We start from the raw sequence: 20,204 nt of genomic DNA on the forward strand, positions 1-20,204 counted from the left end.
TTTACCTTTTGGAGGACCCTCCACACTGTTTTCCGGAGTGGCTGCACCAGTTTGCATTCCCACCACAGTGTAAGAGGGTTCCCCTTTCTCAGGAGCCATTTTTTGTATCCTCTCCTCCTACCAGTCTCAAGCAGGGAGAAAACAATATAATTGGTGTTGAGTGAATCTTGACTGGATGAATGGACAGAACCTACTAACCAAGGTGCAATCACTTAATCAAGTGTTTCTCTATAAAAGAACAACAGAATGACAACAATCCACACTTAGAACACACCTGTTGCCTGAAGTCTTGTGTTATTGTCATGGCTGGTCTTTCCAGCTCCAAGAGCTGAAGATCTGTGGCCTGCTTTTGAGTACTGGATGTAGAGTCCTGTTCTGACAGTATCCATCAGCTGAGCCTGAGCTCAAGAATCCCCTTGAGTTCTGCCAGGAGCTCTGACCTCACAGAGAGGGAAAGCCTTCCGACTGAGACCTGACTCACTCTCAGTTGTCTCCACACAGAAACCCATAAAAGACTGAAAGTATTTTGAGGACACTAGTCAATAAAAAATTATTTTTCAGAATCTAGAACATTAAGCCAAGTCTCATGTCTCCTTAGAATTCAGTTCTCTTTAGCCGAATATTTAATACAATACTGTACCTCTGTTGCCAGAGCAGACAGTTCCAAGATCATAGGGAAGTTGGCTACTTGAATCCAGTAAAAAATCACTAATTTAGATTAATTGGGAAAATCCCATCTGAATTCGTGAAGAATATTACAAACAGAATTTTTCTAAATAAGTGTTTTATTCCTTTCAAGAAAGATGGCCGAGCCTGAATGGGCTAGGAGAACTCTCCAAGTATCTGCATTGAGAATCCAGATATGGAATTTCTATGTCATTTGTTGGTAAATAATAATTCTACTTCATTTGTATTTGTTATAACCTTTTCAAGCAGAATGTGACTTGAACACTACATTTCCACTCACAAAACTTGCTGAGTTACTTTTTGAACAGCTTTACAACATGCCTAAGTAGGCTTATAATTTCACCACTCTAAACAATGCTCTTCTTTGGAAAACACACCCTAGAGACAGTTACTCCCAGCAAGTTGGTTCAGTTTTAATATACTAGTTTCTAGAGGCCTGGTACATGCACTTGATAACTACAGGGGATGGAAGATTTAAAAAGTAGATCCTAGGGGAGCCTGGGTGGCTCAGTCGGTTAAGCGTCTGCCTTCGGCCCAGGTCATTCCTGGGATCGAGCCTGGCATCGGGTTCCCCGCTCAGTGGGCAGTCTGCTCCTCCCTCTCCCTCTGCCTGCCGCTCCCCCTGACCCCTGCTTGTGCTCTCTTTCTCGCTCTCTCTCAAATGAGTAAATAAAATCTTTGAAAATATAAAAATAAAAAGTAAATAAAAATAAAAAGTAGATCCTAGAAGGTGAAAGTTGTTTTAACCAATTTTTATTTTTATTCTAAACAGCAGGGTGTAGCTCAAAACACTTCAGTGACAAAAAATTTGGTCTTACTAAGGAATCTGCTCTATCACTGAACACCTTAGACCGTACAGTTAACATGTGGTTACGAATATCTTACAACAAATATTACCTTGTCCTGTTAAAATAAGCCAACGTGGAACTAGGACAGAGAGACTAGCTGGGCTTTCAGTTCCTACATATCACAGCATCACACACTCAGGTAATAGAAAGAAATCTTATCTTCCCCTTAAGTAGTTCTCGTCATGCCATACAGATTTTTAAAATGTTAACAAAAATAAAGAAAAACATCCTGGAAAATATATTATCAGAGGGAATGAAGACAATGTATTGAATACATGTACAAGTAATAATTCTAAATCAGTGGTTTTTAACTAAAGGAGGTATAGTGAAAGCTGCAGCCCTTTCTTTCCAGAAAAACACACCAAATGTTCATACAAATGAAATCTGGGCACAATTTCTTTAAGAAATCTGGAATGTTCTATGTTTTTTAGGTCTATTTAGGCAGTTATTTCTTTATATCGTACAAAAGTATATTTTGGTTCTGGTACCTAAAGAAATTCCTACCGATTCTGAGTAACTGGAGCCCAAATTGGTCAGTTTCTGGTTTTATCTCCCACTTCTCTTTTCTATAATTCTATTTTGCCCTCTGCTAAGAAGTTCTGAATTCGCCTTATTTTGCAAAGAGATTCCAAAGAGCAGAATACATGGAATAAGTTCTCATCAGTGACAAGAGAATGGAATGAGGGCAATTTTCAGAGTTAGTAATTTTCATTAAGACATGCAAGGAGAGATTTGGATAATTTTCTCCTCAATAACAATTTTCTCCTTTCCTATTAACATAACCCCGATTTTTTACCTGAAGCTTAGAAAAGAACTCTACCTTACAGCCTCTCTTGCAGCTAGAGGCAACCATACCAAATCGTGGCCGGCAGAAGCTTCTGGGGAGAAGCTCTGGGAATGATCTTGACAATGGCTCAGTGGTTTGCTCACTTCACTCTTTTGCTCTTTGCCAGAATGCAAAGACGATGCCTGGAGGTCAGGACTCATCTGACAGCCAAGAGGGCAACAGCCACACGCTAAAGATGGCAGAGCAGGAACATGGATGGACAGTCATGAAACCATGAAACCAGCCCTGAACTGATTTATATCTAGATTTCATGTTACATGAGAAAAAGAAAACCCCTCTTTTTTAAAACTACTGTTTTGTTGGGTTTTCTTTTATTTGTAGCTGAACCTACATCCTAACTGATGTATCCACATCCACTCCAACCAGGCACATTGAAGCTGTGTTCCGCTGACTTCCAAAGCAGTGTTTCTATAACTTTAATGAACATATAACTCTCCTGAGAGTGTTAAAAATGCAGGTTCTGATTCAGGCTTGGTATGGGGCCTGCATTTCTAAGCTCCCAGGTGAGGCTGAGTCTGCTGGTCTATGTATATACAGATCACCCTTTGAGCAGTAAGGTTCTAGAGGATATACAAATTGAATGGAAATTTCATCCATATGTGATTTTTCTTTCCTGGGGAGAGGTCCTATTGTTTTCATCAGATTCTCAAAGGGGTCTGTCAAACAAAAAGATTTAAAACAGATATTGTATGGGATTAACTGACAACAAAAGAAAAGAGCCAAAATGACCATGGGATCCAATTCTCCATCCGTGAGGGTCTTTGGGAAAAGAGCAGATAAAGCAAGAACTGACTATTTGCCTCCAGTCCCTACCCAGCTGCCTTCCTTACCCTCTCTGCCTTTCTCCGTTCATAGGGTCCTCCTGACCCTATGAACTCCATCACTTGGACTTTCTTATCAACTGGCTCTGGTTGGGTTTAACCAATGGAGGCACCAGTAGGGAATCCTAAGCCTGGAGAAGAGAGAGGTGGGGTTTTCCTCCCCCACTTCTGTCCTGGGCGTCACACCTCTGGGTTGTGTCTCTGGCAGGCACTATGTCCCTCCATGACTCCCCCTCCTTTGGATAGCCTCGCTGGGCTCCGGCAATGGCATCTTCCTTTGCCTTGTCAGCCCAAGTTGTGGTTCCTGCTGTGGCTAGTGTCTGAGTGCCTCAGTATCCCTCAACTGCTCACACCCCTGAGGTAGTCCCTTCATAGAAGTCTCTTTACCCGAACCAATTGGAATGAATTCCACTTCCTGCTGGATGCTGAATGATGTACACAGCAACTGCCCTCTAGGTCGCCAGGCCAGTGGCCACCTACCAGTACCCAGTTTGGGCTTCTTTCTCTAGCACTCCAAGCTGTTTGCCACTGTCCCACCTCTCTGTCCTCAATGCGCTCCTTCTATGGGTTGCTAAGACCTCCTGTGGGAAGGGGTGGGGAATGGGCCACAGCCCTTCCTGCCACTGCTCAGGGAACTCCTCAGCCACCACGGTCCTACCACCTATAAGACGGGAAAACAAAACAAAAACAAAAACAAAAACAAACCCAGACTCCTTAGCAAAGCATCAAGGTCCCTTTCTTTCAATTTCTGTTCCAGTCATGTCCTCCGTGGGTTCACACCGACCCATTTGATGCTCCCTAAATACATCTTGCTATTTCAAGCCTCTAAACCTTTTCACTCTCCAGTTTCCCAGAAAACTCCTACTTGTACTTTAAAATTCTGTCAAGTGTCACTCCCTGAGAAAGTTAGTTCAGCCATTCTGTCCATCCTCAGAACATTCTGTACGTGGTTCCTTCTATCCATCACTCAGTATGGGGTAATCTGTTTCCAGGTCTGTCTCCTCCATGTGACAGAGCACGCTGAGGACATGCGTGACAGCTTCTTCAGGTCCTCCCAAGTGTCTGACATCAGCCAGTGCCCTTAAATGCGGGAAGAGGGAAAGGGGTAAAGAGAGAGGGAGAAGCCTCGGGAACATTCCTTGGCAGATTTACTTTATCAGCCTATCTTCTCTGTGGAAGAAGGGCAGCAGCACCCCACCTCCATCTTCCAAGAATCTTTATGTTTACACTAAATCTTGTATGTGCCTTGGACCTCGGAGAGATAGGAAGGGCTGAGACTAAATCCCTAAATTGTCATAGAAGCAGGACTGACGCAGGGCTCGGCTTTGCTCAGTGATGAGAAATACAACACGAGGTATGATTAAATGCTCAGACACAACCCGATTGTATCATTCCTCTGGAAATTCATCAAATGACCTATAGTTTTCTGTCTCCACAATAATTGTGGGTTTTTTTTTTTTTTACCTTAGTATAATACTTATTCTTTATGAGTCCCCTGACATAAAATATAAGCTGATGAGAAGAGAGAAAAACTATGGGCATCTTACGGAAATCCAGTTAGAATTCATAACAGTGCCCTAAAAGATAGAGAGGATGAAACAGCTTCAATAATTGCCCATCTTCTCTCCCTCTCCGCCAATAACCCCGCGTCTTTATCCTTACTTTGCATACTTCCATGCTTGACCCACATGTGCCGTGTCTTTATGAACCAAACATAAAAACTCAAATATTCATCTGCCTCTTCCTGTATCTCCTTTGTTTCTCCCACTGCTTCATCTCCCCTGTAAAATCTCCAACAATAAAGCAATGTGCTGCCACAGCTAAGAACACACCAAGTAACGTTCACGGCTAAATCTGCATTACTTACAGCGCAAGCTTTTGTTCGTCTTTATGAAGTGTGTGTAAGGGCCCCTAGTGATTCAGACCCCACTGGTTATTAATCTTGTTGTTTTGTATCTTTCTTCCCGTTGTGCACAGCAATCTAAGTGACATCTGTCTCAAAGCTAACTGTCAATATCTTCTTTAGGACCTCCGTGTTAATCCCGTAGCCTTGCTTGCTCATGGGCAGGCGGCAGATTCCCCAAATTACCACTCCCTAGACAGTCTCTTACCAGGACTTTGAGCTCTTGTATGGACTACAAACCATTCTCAAACTTTAAGTCTTGTAACTAAGAATGGTGCCTATTGGCGTTCCAGTATGCTTCTTGCCTACGTATGATCTTGGAGGAATACTCATCTCCATTTTTCTCCTGAAAGCAGTTAAAAGAGGGAGAGATAGAACTGCTTCCCAATTCTCAACCGCCCTCATTTACTACCAATTCAGTTCCCAAAGCAGCTTTTCCTGTCTCTTGGGAATTTCTTACTCTTACCATTTAGAAATAATCTTACTTTGATGTTCACATTGTGTTAGAAGAGTAGGGTTTTTCCATCATTCTAAATACAGAAAGGAATGAAATCTGCCAAGGAATTTATTTGGACTCAAAATGAAAGAGAGGCCTGTCCTCCAGATTTGGGTCCCAGTTAGGAGCCGTTGAAAGACAGGAATGTACAGGAGGATGTGATTTTCTTCTCCCTGTGGTTGTTTCTCATAAGGTCTCATTATTTTGAATTGTACCAGGTGCGGCAGCAGCTGCCCTGCCCCCCAGTACCCCTTTTCCCTTGCTCTTCACATAACAGAATTTGTAGTCTTCCCCTTTCTCTCTCAACATAACAGAATCTTCTCAGGCCACCTGAAGAAACAAAGACTACATTTCCCATCCTCTCTTGCAGGTAAAGATGGCCACGTGAGTAAGTTCTGGCCAATGAGATGTAAATGGAACTGATGGATGCAATGAATGGACTAAACTCTCAAAAAGAAGGAGCCCACCTTTCCCTCTCCCTCCCCCTAGGCTAGATGTGGAAATGCCGGTGAAGGTGATACATTATGAAAGCTAGAACCGTTAGACAGAAGGTGCCTGGCCTCCTGACTTATCCCTAATATTCTTCAGCTGCCACAGTGCTTGAGGTCCCTCTATTAAGGATCAAGGTTACTACTTCCTAGCTTACCAAAAATAATCCTCTTTCTTGCTGTCCCTCCTGCTAACTTCCTTACTACTACTGGAAAAATAAGACCTCACAGGGTAATTTTTAAATTCCTTCCTAATATTTTACCTCCAGAGAACCTTACCTTAGAGTGAAGTTTGTTATCCCTGTTTTATAGACGAGGGAACTAAAACAAAGGGACTTACTCTCAGCATGGATATTACCATTCATTGGAGGATGGAGAAAAGATCCAAGGATCAAGACCCTCAAGATACAAGGATCTCAAGAAGCAAAGGGCCCCAGAAATGCACTTGGCTCTTCACAGTGCCCTATGTACTGGTGGTGCCTGTGGCTGGCCACGTCCTCAATGGCCGCAGCTGAGGTCGCTGGAGACTGTTCCCAGAGCCCTCCAGCACCCGCTTCTGTCTGGCCAGTTCTCAGGGCCACCGCCCTGGCCTCCCTGCATTAGCACTCTTCTGCATCACCGCTGTGGGGCAGGCCAGTAACACACCCCAGTGGCCAGCACTGTCGTCCTGATAAGCAGCTGACAGCAACAGCATTGTTCTGCTTCCGTGCCGACTCTTTACTCTCCTTTACAGAGCTGAACTACAGTCCTTTCACCTTTGTCCCAGGCCCAATACCCTGAACTAGGGTGTCACTGGCCCAAGATCTGCTTCCTTCCATAGATCTCTGTGCTCACACAAGCAGAAAGCTGAATGCCCTCATGGAACAAGAGGGGCTTGAGTTCACACTGCTAACGGATGAGAAGCATCAGATGCTTTTCTGTGTGGTTTGACTTTGGAACCTCCCATATCACTTTCCTGTGCTCTGACCTCTTGTCTAGCTCCTTCCTTACTCATCTGATGGTCAACTGGCTTTTGATGCTCCTGAGGTGGAGAAAAGTCTGACAAAATGCACAGAATGGGTGTACAAGAATCTTAACGTTACTTGTAATAACCTAAAGTAATTCTACTTAAAGTGTAGTAAATGCATATGGTAGCCCCTGAGAGGATCTGTAAATTTTTAAAGTATCCAACCCAAGACTAATGACCATAATAAAAACTGGGAGCATATGGTAACTAAGGGTCAGCTTAGTTACCTATGACGATCAGCTCTCCCAGGAGAGCAGTGCCTGGGACACACCTGTTAAAAAACAGATTCTGAATCAGTGGATCCAGGGGTGTAGCCTGGACTCTACATTTCTGACAAACTCTCCAGTGATGTCAGGACTGCTGCAGGTCCGTGGGCCCTGCTTTGAGTTCAATGCTTGATCGATACTTTCATGACATGCCACATGGGCAATAACCTATTTGTTGATCCACTTCTGCTCATGACAACAACAGAAATACAGCTATCATTCTGACCAATCTCTAAGCTCTAATGAGTTCTCACATTTTATACTTCCTCAGGAAGCTAGAGCGAGTAAGAAATTGTTATTATTGGGGGCTAAGGAGAGTCTTCATAGCAGATTAGAATCTTCATTGGGTCCAGGACTCAGCTACCTATTTACAATACTCCAAATTACTGTCTGTCATGGAAGAATGGCCACATCTCTGGGTGGTTCCATATCATGGAGTCTGAAGGGACTGTTCAAGCCAGAAATCCTGTGTTGCAGGCTTCCCAGGAAGCAGACTCTGAGTTGGAGATCAGCAGGCAAGATGTTCTTGGGATCAACACATGTGGATGGGAGGAGGCAGGACTGGGCAACAGACACTGAGCTGAGACGCAGGCACCAGGAAGTTCTTGATACTCAGGGAGCCCTGAACCTGGGATGGCCCTTCAGAGTTGTCCCAAGTGGAACCAGGGGATCATGGCTTTCTACCCTCATGTTGATCAGTCACTGGATATAGGCTGATCCTGGAAAGAGGATGACCTTGAGAAAGACAGTTTTCCTCTGCAGAGAGTTGACATTTGGGACTGTCCAGAAGCTGGTAGAATAGGTTTTGTTGTTTTGTTTTGTTTTGTTTTGTTTTTGTTTTTTTAGAATAGGTTTTTATTCCTGAAGGGAGCTCTGGGTGATGCATCACTCTGTCTTCCACAACTTGCCATCTGGAGGCTCCCAAGGATCTTAAGAAAGGCTTCACCTGGGCTTCAGAGCTAGAATTGCCCTCCAAACAGCAAATGCCGACCCCTCTTGTTTCTAAAACCTCAATTTTATTCACTCTCTGCCAGGTAGCCATACCCTTCAGGGAAGACAGGCTCTAACCTGCCATTCATGGTGGTCTATTCTTCTTACCAGTGATGGGGTTCGCATCCAATTCTGGCCGGTGAGACTGGAAGGGAAGTCTGATATGGACTTCTGAGAAAGCTTTCCTCACTGTTAAGAACGTGGGAGAATGTCCCTTCTTTTGTCTCTTGCTTGGATCAATGTTATTATATCTAGGTGTGATGGCTGGAACTGCAACCAAGAAGGTAAAGGCCTTAAAGACAAAAGCCAGATGGCAGAACATAAAGATGGAAAGAACCTGGATCTTTGATGGTATCACTGAGCCACTGCATTATTCCACCTCGGAGCTGTGTCATCTGGACATCTCATTATCTGAATTAATTAATCTCTTTCCTTTGTAACCACTACAGGTTCTATTTTTTAATTATATATAATTGAAACATCTTAATAATTTCAATGCTTAATCAATACTTATTAAATGAATAACTTGAGTGAATGACTGTCAAAGGGCTCTACCACCTCCTGTGAGGCAGAGCGGCACAGACTCATTTCATAGTTTCATTCTGTTCTCTGTGGATTTGGACTAAAGGGATACAAAGGAAGAGAAGGATACAGAAAGATACAGAAAGAATACTTGAACTTAGGACAGGAGTCTGGTTGTTTATAGCAGGGCTGTATTTAGAAAGTCTCTACAAAGGCACATGGAAAAAGTATGTCCCAACTGCAGTCCAGCTGCTCTGGCGGGGGTGTTGTGCTGATGCAAGATGTGAATCACACCTCAAGAAAGCAGAGCAATGATCAAATCTCATCTGGTAATGCTGCATACTTAATGTGAATTATATCTTAGAAATAGCCCTGCATTTGACATTCACTAAGCCTCATGCCAGCTACTTTGTCTTTCCTTCTATAATTAAACAGGATTCCTCTTCGTGGGTTTAGAGCTTGCAGAACTCCATCTTTTGACTAATTCACCTTCAAATCAGTGCTGTGTCTTGATGTATTACAGCGATAGACGGGACCACGCAGGTAATCCATCATAGCTGTCAGCTGTTGCTGGGCTCCCAGCATAGAGAAACTGAGCCAGCTGTTGTTCTGACACATTAGAGCGATGCATCACCCAAACCTAGGACACTGATGATCTATTACTCCAAGATGGCACTGTCCGGAATAGAGATAGTCCTGGGGCATACGGAACATCACGCTGGCTTGACAGAGACCTACTTCGGGTTGGGAAAGCTTTCCTAACACTGAGTGGTTGGAAGTAGATTGGTTTCCCAGACCAGTTCAGGGGTTTTAATAAGGGGGTACAGAAGCATTCACATGTATTGCTGTTATTGATCAAACTCAGGACATCAATTTCTTAGTAATGTATTTCTGAAAAATCAAAGCCATCCCGACAGCATTTTATGTATCTTAATCTGTATTGTTGATGATGTGAATTGTCTTTACACAAATCTTTCAACTCAGCAAATGATATAGGTTGCTGGTTCAACATTGGGGCCCCCAGTTGGGTATATATAAAGAGGAACTGTTTAAATATTGACTGCTGAGAAGTTGCTGAAATCATCTACTTCCGGTTTGCTTTTTGTTCTTTGAACACGTGCACTTGCATCTGCATTGCTTTGGTGCAGGAGAGCATGAGTGCAGTTCCCTGCATCACTGGCATGAAGTACTTCGGAAATCGTAGCTGCCCCTCCCTCCGCTCTCCCCTTTATCCAGCCTTACCAGTACTGGCCCGGCTGAAGAGGAAGCAAACCCAGAAAACGGGAAGACTTAAAGACGAGCTATAAAAACTCTTCACTGTTGGCTCTCGGAGAGTTTTCTCATTATTTATAAGGAGGCCTAGCGTTTCTAAGCAATACCCCAGTTCCTCCAGCATCTCTAGGAAGCCACCAGTCTAGTGAAATTATTTCCCTGGCTGTGACTCCAATGGCACAAAATAGCACCTTTTGTACCTAGATGTCCTCATTGGTAATATGAGAAATGGTAGCGAACAAAAGGAGGCCCCTGCCTAGAACGGGAGGACGCAGCACAGGCAATGGAATCGTCTTGGTAATACAACAGTCCTCCCTGTTTTGTTCCTTTCTTTATTGTGGCAAAATATACATAACATAAAATTTGCCATTCTAACCATGTTTAAGTGTACAGTTTGGTGGCATTAAATACATTCACAATGGGGGCTCCTGGGTGGCTCAGTCGTTGGGCGTCTGCCCTCGGCTCAGGTCATGATCCCAAGGTCCTGGGATCGAGCCCCGCGTCGGGCTCCTCGCTCAGCAGGGAGCCTGCTTCTCCCTCTGCTTCTGTCTGGGGCGCCTGGGTGGCTCAGTCGATTAAGCATCTGTCTTCGGCTCAGGTCATGATCCTGGAGTCCTGGGATCGAGCCCCGCATCGGGCTCCCTGCTCCGCGGGAAGCCTGCTTCTCCCTCTCCCACTCCCCCTGCTTGTGTTCCTGCTCTCGCTCTCTCTGTCTCTCTCTGTCAAATAAATAAATAAAATCTTTAAAAAAAAAAAAAAAAGAATGATGTGAATTCTGCTCTTTTCTGCCCTTGAAGTTTGCAGATAAATTTCAAGCTTATGACCAACAGAAGCTGAGGAGAAAAGGTGTTAACCTATTCCAGACATCAAGAAATTAGTAGCAGAGTCCATAAATTTAAAAGAAATAAAGGGAGATGGGGCGCCTGGGTGGCTCAGTTGGTTAAGCGTCTGCCTTCGGCTCAGGTCATGATCCCAGGGTCCTGGGATCGAGTCCCACATCGGGCTCCTTGCTCAGCAGGAAGTCTGCTTCTCCCTCTCCCACTCCCCCTGCTTGTGTTCCTGCTCTCGCTATCTCTCTCTCTGTCAAATAAATAAATAAAATCTTAAAAAAAAAAAAAAAAACATTCACAATGTTGTTCAACTATCACCACAACTCTTTTCATCTGGTAAAACAGAAACTTTATACCCACTAAACAACTCCCCATTCCCCCCTCCTCCCTCTGCCCGGTGCCTGACAACCACCATGCTACTTTCTGTCTCTATGATCTTTTTTTTCTTTTAAAGATTTTATTTATTTATTTGACAGAGAGAGAGAGAGCAAGCGCACAAGCAGGCAGAATGGCAGGCAGAGGGCGAGGGAGAAGCAGGCTTCCCTCTGAGCAGGGAGCCCAGCGCGGGGCTCGATCCCAGGACCCCTGGGATCATGACCTGAGCCGAAGGCAGACGCTTAACCGACTGAGCCACCCAGGCACCCCTCTGTCTCTATGATCTTGATTACTCCAAGTACCTCATACAAGTGGAATCATATAGTATTTGTCTTTTTTGTGACTGACTTATTTCACTTAGCTCAATGTCCTCAAGGTTCATCCAGGCTATAGCATATGTCAGAATGTCCTTCTTTTCTAAGGCTAAATAATACTCTGCTGTATGTATATGCTACATTTTGTTTCTCCATTCATCTGTTGATGGACCCCGGGTGGCTTCCACATTTTAGCGAATGTGATAAATGCTGCTAGGAATGTAGGCGTGCAAATATCTCTTCGAGACCCTGCTTTGAATTCGTTTGAGCATATACTCAGAAGTGGAATTGCTGGACTATATGGTAATTCTTTCTGTTTCCCACAGCCACTGAACCATCTCATACCCCCACCAACAGTGCACAAGGGTTCCAATTCTTCACCTCCTCACCAAAACTTGCTCTTTTCTGAGTTTTTTGTAGCAACCATCCTAATGAGTATCTCACTGTAGTATTGATTTCCATTTCCCTAATTAGAATCCTATCCATTTTAACAACAAAATTTTGATTTTATATAAAGAAGAAAGTTATCCAAATAGTAGAGAAAAGTTAGATAAAGAAATCTTTCATTCTTTTCTACCCCTCTATGCCTAAAAAGGTAAAGATGGTGATGATTTCCATAAGTAAAATACCCCCAGATAACATGTTTGGCACCTCAATGGAATGTTCAGTCAGCAATTTTGTTTGAGGTTCATTCTCTCTCTCCCAGCCAGTTGGAATAGGTCTCCCTTGTTTATTCACGCACAGGATAATCACTTTTTACCTTCCCACCAAGAAAAGAAGTATGGGAGTCCACGGGTATTTATCTTTAGAAAAGCAATGAAGACTACGTCTCTGACATAGACATAGTCGGTGGGGTGACCAGTTCGTCCCAGTTTGCCTGCGACTCTCCCAAGTTTAGCTCTGCAGTCTCTTGTCCTGGAAGAGCCCTCAGTGCTGGGCAAACTGGGACAGCTGGTGGCCCTAGCAGCAGGTCTTCAGGAGTTCACACCTGGCGGCAGTGTAATTAAGCCAAGCCAGGCCATTCTGTCTAACCCTAGACTTCTGTTTCCTCCCGTGTAAATGTTGTGCGGTGAAAAATACAATTAAAACTAGGTTAAGAAATGGGTTTGCAATAGACACAGCTCTTCACAAAGGGCTCTAGGAGAGATGAGAAAGGGATGTAACATTCATTAAGCAGCTATTTTAGGCGCTTTACCTAATACATTCATATAATCCTCACTACCCTGAAGTAAATGTTATTAATACTATTTTTTATAGAGCACATTACTGAGACTCTGAGAGACTGAGTAACTTTCCTAAGGTCATATAGGTAATGAGTAAGTGGCAAATTAAGGATCTGAGCAAAAGCCTTCCTACTTCCTAACATAACCTTAGAAGTAGATAGATGAGTACAGTTATAGGAGAAACCTCTGCCCAAAATAGACTGCTCTACTGCTTGTAATTCTTTCATTATAAAATATATTTTCTTGCATCCAGAAAATGTTAATAGCCTCCAATTAAAAGGCAAAAGTTCCTATAAAGGGAACTCAAAGGGGTTGAAAGTATTATAAGCTAACATTTTTTTTTAGTGCCTATATCCAATTTCTATATCTTTCCCAAAGTCCAAATTAATGGGTTCTAGATAACACTCTACAGCCTAGTGTCTGTGGAATATCACCATGCTTATTCCCATTTCTTTCTATATTTTCATCTTCAAATAATTTTTTTAATTGTTAGATAAAATTTCACCCAGAGTTACCTTAGTACATATATAAACCATGACCCAAGGTCCATGTTAGGCGAATATAATGCTTCCCCTCACCCATTGCTAAAACATGGCTCTCTTCAAACGTGTCAATTCTAGAGAACACTGCAGTCATGGAGCCCTGAAGTACTGATCATCTCTCCCACAAAGAATCATTCAGAAAAGCCGCAGAGCTCACCCATGGCCCCCACATGCTATGGGGTCTGCCCCTCAACCAAGACCAAACAGTGGTGCTCTTTCCTACAATGTAGGAAATACCCCTCAGACCCTTCTGACCTTTCCTAGTTCTAGCTACCTCTTGTTCATGCTCTGAGCACAGTTTAAGAGACCAGCAGCTTAAGTCTTCTGCATTAAAGTAGTCCAGATTTTATCTCAAGGAAAAATTACCTTCAATTTATTTTTTTTATTTTTTCAATTCAAATTCAATTAGCCAACATATAGTACATCATTAGTTTCAGATGTAGTGTTCAATAATTTATCAGTTGTGTGTAACACCCAGCGCTCATCATATCACAGGCCCTCCTTAATGCCCATCACCCAGTTACCCCATCCCCCCACCCACCTCCCCTCCAGCAACCCTCAGTTTGTTTCCTATAGTTAAAAGTCTTTCTTGGTTTTTCTCCCTCTATGATGACTTCTCATTCAGTTTTCCATCCCTTCCCCTATGATCCTCTGCCTTGTTTCTTATATTCCACATATGAGTGAAACCATATGATAACTGTCTTTCTCTGATTGACTTATTTCACTCAGCATGATACCCTCCAGTTCCATCCATGTCGATGTAAATGGTAAGTATTCATCCTTTCTTTTAAAAAAGATTTATTTATTTATTTATTTATTTATTTATTTATTTGAGAGAGAGCGAAATAGTATGAGAAGGGAGAGGGTCAGAGGGAGAAGCAGGCTCCCTGCTGAGCCGGGAGCCCGATGTGGGACTCGACCCCAGGACTCTGGGATCATGACCTGAGCCGAAGGCAGTTGCTTAACCAACTGAACCACCCAGGCACCCAGTATCCATCCTTTCTGATAGCTGAGTAATATTCCATTGTATATATGACCACATCTTCTTTATCTATTCATCTGTTGATGGACATCTCTGTTCTTTCCACAGTTTGGCTATTGTGGACATTGCTGCTATAAACATTGGGGTGCACGTACCCCTTCAGATCACTACATTTGTATCTTTGGGGTGAATACCTAGTAGTGTAATTGCTGGGTCATAACATAGCTCTATTTTTAACTCCTTGAGGAAACTCCATACTGTTTTCCAGAGTGGCTGCACCAGTTTGCACTCCCACCAACAGTGTAAGAGGGTTTCCTTTTCTCCGCATCCTCACCAACTTCTGGCTAGACACATATCCAAAGGCAAGGGAAACAAAAACAAAAAATGAACTATTGGGACTTCATCAAGATAAAAAGCTTCTGCATAGCAAAGGAAATAGTCAACAAAACTAAAAGACAACCTATGGAATGGGAGAAGATGTTTACAAATGACATATCAGATAAAGGGCTGGTATACAAGATGTATAAAGAACTTATCAAACTCAACACCCAAAAAACAAATAATCCAGGCAAGAAATGGGCAGAAGATATGAACAGACATTTCCCCAAAGAAGACATACAAATGGCCAACAGACACATGAGAAAAACGTTCCACATCACTCAGCATCAGGGAAATACAAATCAAAACCACAATGAGAGGGGTGCCTGGGTGGTTCAGTCCTTAAGCAACTGCCTTTGGCTCAGGTCATGATCCCAGGGTCCTGGGATCGAGCCCCACATCGGGCTCCCTGCTCCGTGGGAAGCCTGCTTCTCCCTCTCCCACTCCCCCTGCTTGTGTTCCCTCTCTTGCTGTGTCTCTCTCTGTCAAATAAATAAAAAATTTAAAAAATCTTTAAAAAAAAAAAAACCACAATGAGATACCACCTCATACCAGTCAGAATGGCTAAAATTAACAAGTCAGGAACCTTCCATTTAAAACTAACTTTTCACTTACGTGAGGTACCTAGAGTAGTCAAAGTCACAGAGACAGAAGGCAAATGGTGATTGCTAGAGGCTGAAGGAGGGGGACATGAGGAGTTGTTATTTTAACAGATACAGAGTTTTAGTTTGGGAAGATGAAAAAGTTGTGGAGATGGTTGGTAGCGATGGCAGCACAACAATGTGAAAGTGCTTAATGATGCTGACTAGTATGCTTAAATATGGTTAAAATAGTAAATTATATGTTATGTATATTTTACTACAATAAAAAAAAAACTCTCATAGTAGAAAGACCTTAGATGTTTCCTGAGACTCTGCTCACACTGAAGTTTGTGCCCTCCCAAAATTAATATGTTGAAGCTTAATTCCCAATGTGATGATATTTGGAGGTGGGGCCTTTGGGAGGTGATTAGGTCATAAGGGTAGAGGCCTCGAGAATGAGATCCACACCCTTTTAAAAGAGACCCCAGAGAGCTCCCTGACCCCTTCTACCTTGTGAGGACTCATAGAGAAGATGGCCATCTATAAACCAGGAAGCCGGCTCTCACCAGACACAGAATCTGCTGGCAACTTGATCTTGGACTTCCAGCCTCCAGAACTATGAAATAAATGTTTGCCGTTTAAGCCTCCCAGTCTATGCTATTTTTTATTATAGCAGCCTGAATGGATGAAGACAGACTCACTTCCTGGTTTCACTTTAATGACACTTAACTCTGAATCCTAAATGCAGGGAAAAGAAGAGAAGGAAACAAAGAACACCATTCCTACTCCGGAGGAGCTTAAAATCCAGGGCAGGGAGAGGCTTGTAAAACAGATATGAAAACACTTGCAGGGAAAAGTGGGCACACATCCCTGAGTTGTGTGGTGTTTCCCAGCAGCAGGAGGGAAAGGCAGTATTTGTGTGTCTCACAGGAAAATATTTTCTCCTTCAGAACAGAAAGAGGCCCTTAGTGCTTCCTTATGTTTCTGTCCAGAAAATAATACAGTGTTAATGGTTAAGGCCTTAGTATCAGACTGCCTAACTTAAAATGCCAGGTGTATGTCCTTGAACCATTAACTTAATCTCTGGACCTTACTTTCATTTCAAAGATGGGGAAATGAAAGGAAAAATATCTATCTCATATGGTTGTTGCATGTAGCATGTGAAGTGACTAGATCTCATTTAGAAAATCATAAGTACTCAATAAACGTTATTGGGTATTCTTCCTGGCTATGCCCCTCTACCCCTTTCCAAATGAAGAGCAAATTAAACTTGAGGTTTAGTCTTATAGGTCTGCTTTCTAAGTTTTTTTTTTTCTTGGACTATCAAACTTTCTCCCTGAGCACTGGTTTTGCCAGACTTACAGATCAAAAGACTTTATACTCCTTGTGGTTACTTTGAAAATTTCCTAGAAAATCTTTTTTTTTTTCAACCAAAGAAATTTTGACATACAAAGAGTAACATTAATATGCAAATCAGCATACTGTAAAATTCATTTTGGTGCCTCAGAGGCAGTATTTTTATAAATACAGAAACATAATTATGCCTCCTCTAGAGGACTAAAAATAATTATACAAATTTACAACAAAGCCCAAGGCTGTGTTTCCTTTTAACTGACTGTTTTTAATATCATTTAAATCTTGTTAGAACTTAATTACCAAATCTCTCTTGTAATAATTCAGGTGGAAGATTTAAAGTCTAAACTTGCCATTCAGAAAATAGAACCTCATCAGAGAAACAAAGACATTGAGTTACTGATTGCCCAAATAGGACAATAGAAGAAACTCTGTCAGGATGGAGCCATGGGGGCCTTGAGACAGGAGGCCCACTAAGAGAAAGCATGAATATTAATATATGAGTCACATTAATTTTTTAACCTACAATTTCTTGGAAAGATTACATATTTTTATTATAAACCCAATGAACCAGTTCTAGCTCTTCTTAAGTTTTCTTCTATACTTTTCTTGTCTTTTTCAAATTAAGGTAAATATAATTTGGGGGCAACATTTTTCTCATAATGATATGATTATCCTTTCGATCCTATCCAAGTCCATCTATCATGTGTGTGTGTGTGTTTGTGTTTGTGTTTGTGTTTGTGTTTATGTATGTGTGTGTATTATCTGAAGACTGGCTTATGTTAGTGCAGAAAAAAATAAGCAAAGTCATGAGGAAGGTTCTAATTTATACTCAGTCTCAAAGGCAATTATTTATTAGTACTTAGAGAAAATAGATCCCTTATTATGAAATAAAAGGCATAAGAAACTCAAGCACTTGAAACTCAAACACATTTTCATTTACCACTAGTTAATAATAGTTCCTAGGACTTAGAGCTCCCTGGAAAATTAATTAGTCTGCTTACATTATAAAGGATAATAATTTGTTTATGTGAGATACCTCTAACATAGGTTGTTATCCATTATGGCAGAAGCTGACCAATTAATTTTCCAAGGAGCTATAACAATTCCATATAGGAGATGTCTATGCAATGTTGCAATTCATTCTAGTCACTAAAAAGTATCAGTCAATTCAGTGAAAAAATATTAATCAAAATGATCGTTTGACAGCATTTAAACAAGTCAGCCAGTTGGTTGAATCTCTCATTTCTCAACCATTTATTTTGGCTTTGTGTAGGTATATAAATGTGCTTACATGTGCTTATAGTATATGGATTTTGTTCCTGTTTCAATGGCTTTAATCCCATGGAAAGGTACATAATGCTAGAACATTTTATATATAATATACTTGATGTGGGTGTGTGAGGGGGTAAAAGACTGCTCTTGCTTCTTGGGTTCATGGACTCTTTTTACTACCCCCTTTGAAGGGATCCAGGGGAAGCAGCACTTTGACAGAGAGAGTTGGAATGAAGGTTCCAACTGAAGGGGCAGATTTTTGTATTCTAGCCCATCTTCTTTCACTGATATGGGATCCTTTGGTGAAAAGTTATCCCTATTGTTCCATTTTCTCCTCATCACATAAAATTTTCTCATTACCTGAATTCAAGCATTATTTAAAGCCATGTATTGTTTTGGAAAATTCTACTCTTGAAGTGTTTAAATTTCCTAGCCGTGCTCTTGGCTGTCATTTGTAATTGGTCCAAGTGGAATCTAAAATAAATAAATAGACCTATATAGATTTTATATCTGAAAGAAAGCCTATCCAACAATAAAGTGAAGCAAAAAGATCAGATCAGTCTCCACAGCGTATCTAAAGTTGCATAAAATTGTTCAATTCAGGATGATAAATAAAGAAATCCAAGCACATAGGTTTCTCCTAATCTCTTTGTATTAGTGATAGCAGAGCATTATTCAAAATCTTGAGACTAGGTATATTGTTGTGGCTGCTGAAAATGGAAACACCTAAAATCTCTTTCTGGAGATATTACATACACAGTCACTGTAGCCTGTGACCATCGTTCCTTTTGGCCAGTATGGGAAATCATCCGTGATATCTGCCCATTGTACGTTGTCTATTGCATTTGCCAGCTAATGTTTAGTAACAAGGGCTGTTTGTTCTTCTTAATAATTTGAACTTTCTCCATTTGTGTTTACCTTCACATCCAAACTAGAACAACTCTGCTCTGAGTTAATTCTCCAATTTCATTATGGCCACATTGGGGAAGGGGGAGAGGATCCGCATCCAAACAACCAGACAGAAAACAATGGGAACAGGCAGCAATCCAAGAGCTTTGGCATGATTTGCAGGAGGAAGCCAGCTCTGATTAATGCTATCAAAAGGCTTGTCTTTCCTTTGATTGATATTCAAGACCCTTGTTACAATTATTGATGCTGGTGACAACTATCATCAAACTCTTTTACAGTTTGCTGTTAGGGAGGGAGGTGGCACGGACTTCACCAGAATATTTGCACACCTGCCTCGATTTAACCTAAAACCCATTATTTTGCAAACAAAATATGTAAACTCAACATAGCAATCATGGATTCCCATCTTCTTCTATAAAAACCTCTCTAGTTCATGGTAGGGGGTAGTCTGCTTCTGGCCCACTACAGGAATAGTATATAAATGGCAGTGTGGAGGATAGGATGCACCTACAGAAGGTTCTTTAGGGTATGAAATCTGGCAAATTAAAGACATCATTTGGAAGGGCATGCTTTGTCCTTTGATGCCGACATTACAGCAGGCTAAAAACGGGCAGGGGTCACGTATTCTGGGTTGCTGCTCTTCAGAAGCAAGTGATAAAACAGCCACAAGGATCTGAAGATGACCTAGTCCAGAAGAGCCTGCCCGGGATGCCACAAATGTGGCTATAAACACGCAGCATAAAGGTCATGGGGTTGTTTTTTGTAAGTTCGATAGGAAGTCTGAACAGGTTCCTCTTATTCTCAGATTACTTATCGCATTATTCTGGTTAAAATAATTACCAAGCCTAACGTCTGTTCACCTTCTCATTTACAAAACTGAACGAAAGACTCTTCTTATTTTCCTGCTTCTGATACCTACAGGACTGTAATGTTTGGTCTTTCTGTCTCCCCAGGGCAAAATCCTAAATTATGGGAGTCAGAAAACCACAAAGAGAGAAATAAAGTATGTTTTACAAATGCCCTTCCAGTGAAACTTAAGTCATTTAAAGAAACTTTTTTTAAAAGAGAGACATTCTTAAAAATAAATCTATACATTCCAAAAGATTTATTTTCTCTAGAAGTTATTTTTGTTAAATAGTAGTTAACGGGGCGCCTGGGTGGCTCAGTTGGTTGGGCGACTGCCTTCGGCTCAGGTCATGATCCTGGAGTCCCGGGATCGAGTCCCGCATCGGGCTCCCTGCTCGGGAGGGAGTCTGCTTCTCCCTCTGACCCTCCTCCCTCTCATGCTCTCTGTCT

Source organism: Mirounga leonina, unplaced genomic scaffold, assembly GCF_011800145.1.
Source record: "Mirounga leonina isolate KUSES-001 unplaced genomic scaffold, KU_Mleo_1.0 Mir_151, whole genome shotgun sequence".
NCBI classification, from domain to species: domain Eukaryota; kingdom Metazoa; phylum Chordata; class Mammalia; order Carnivora; family Phocidae; genus Mirounga; species Mirounga leonina.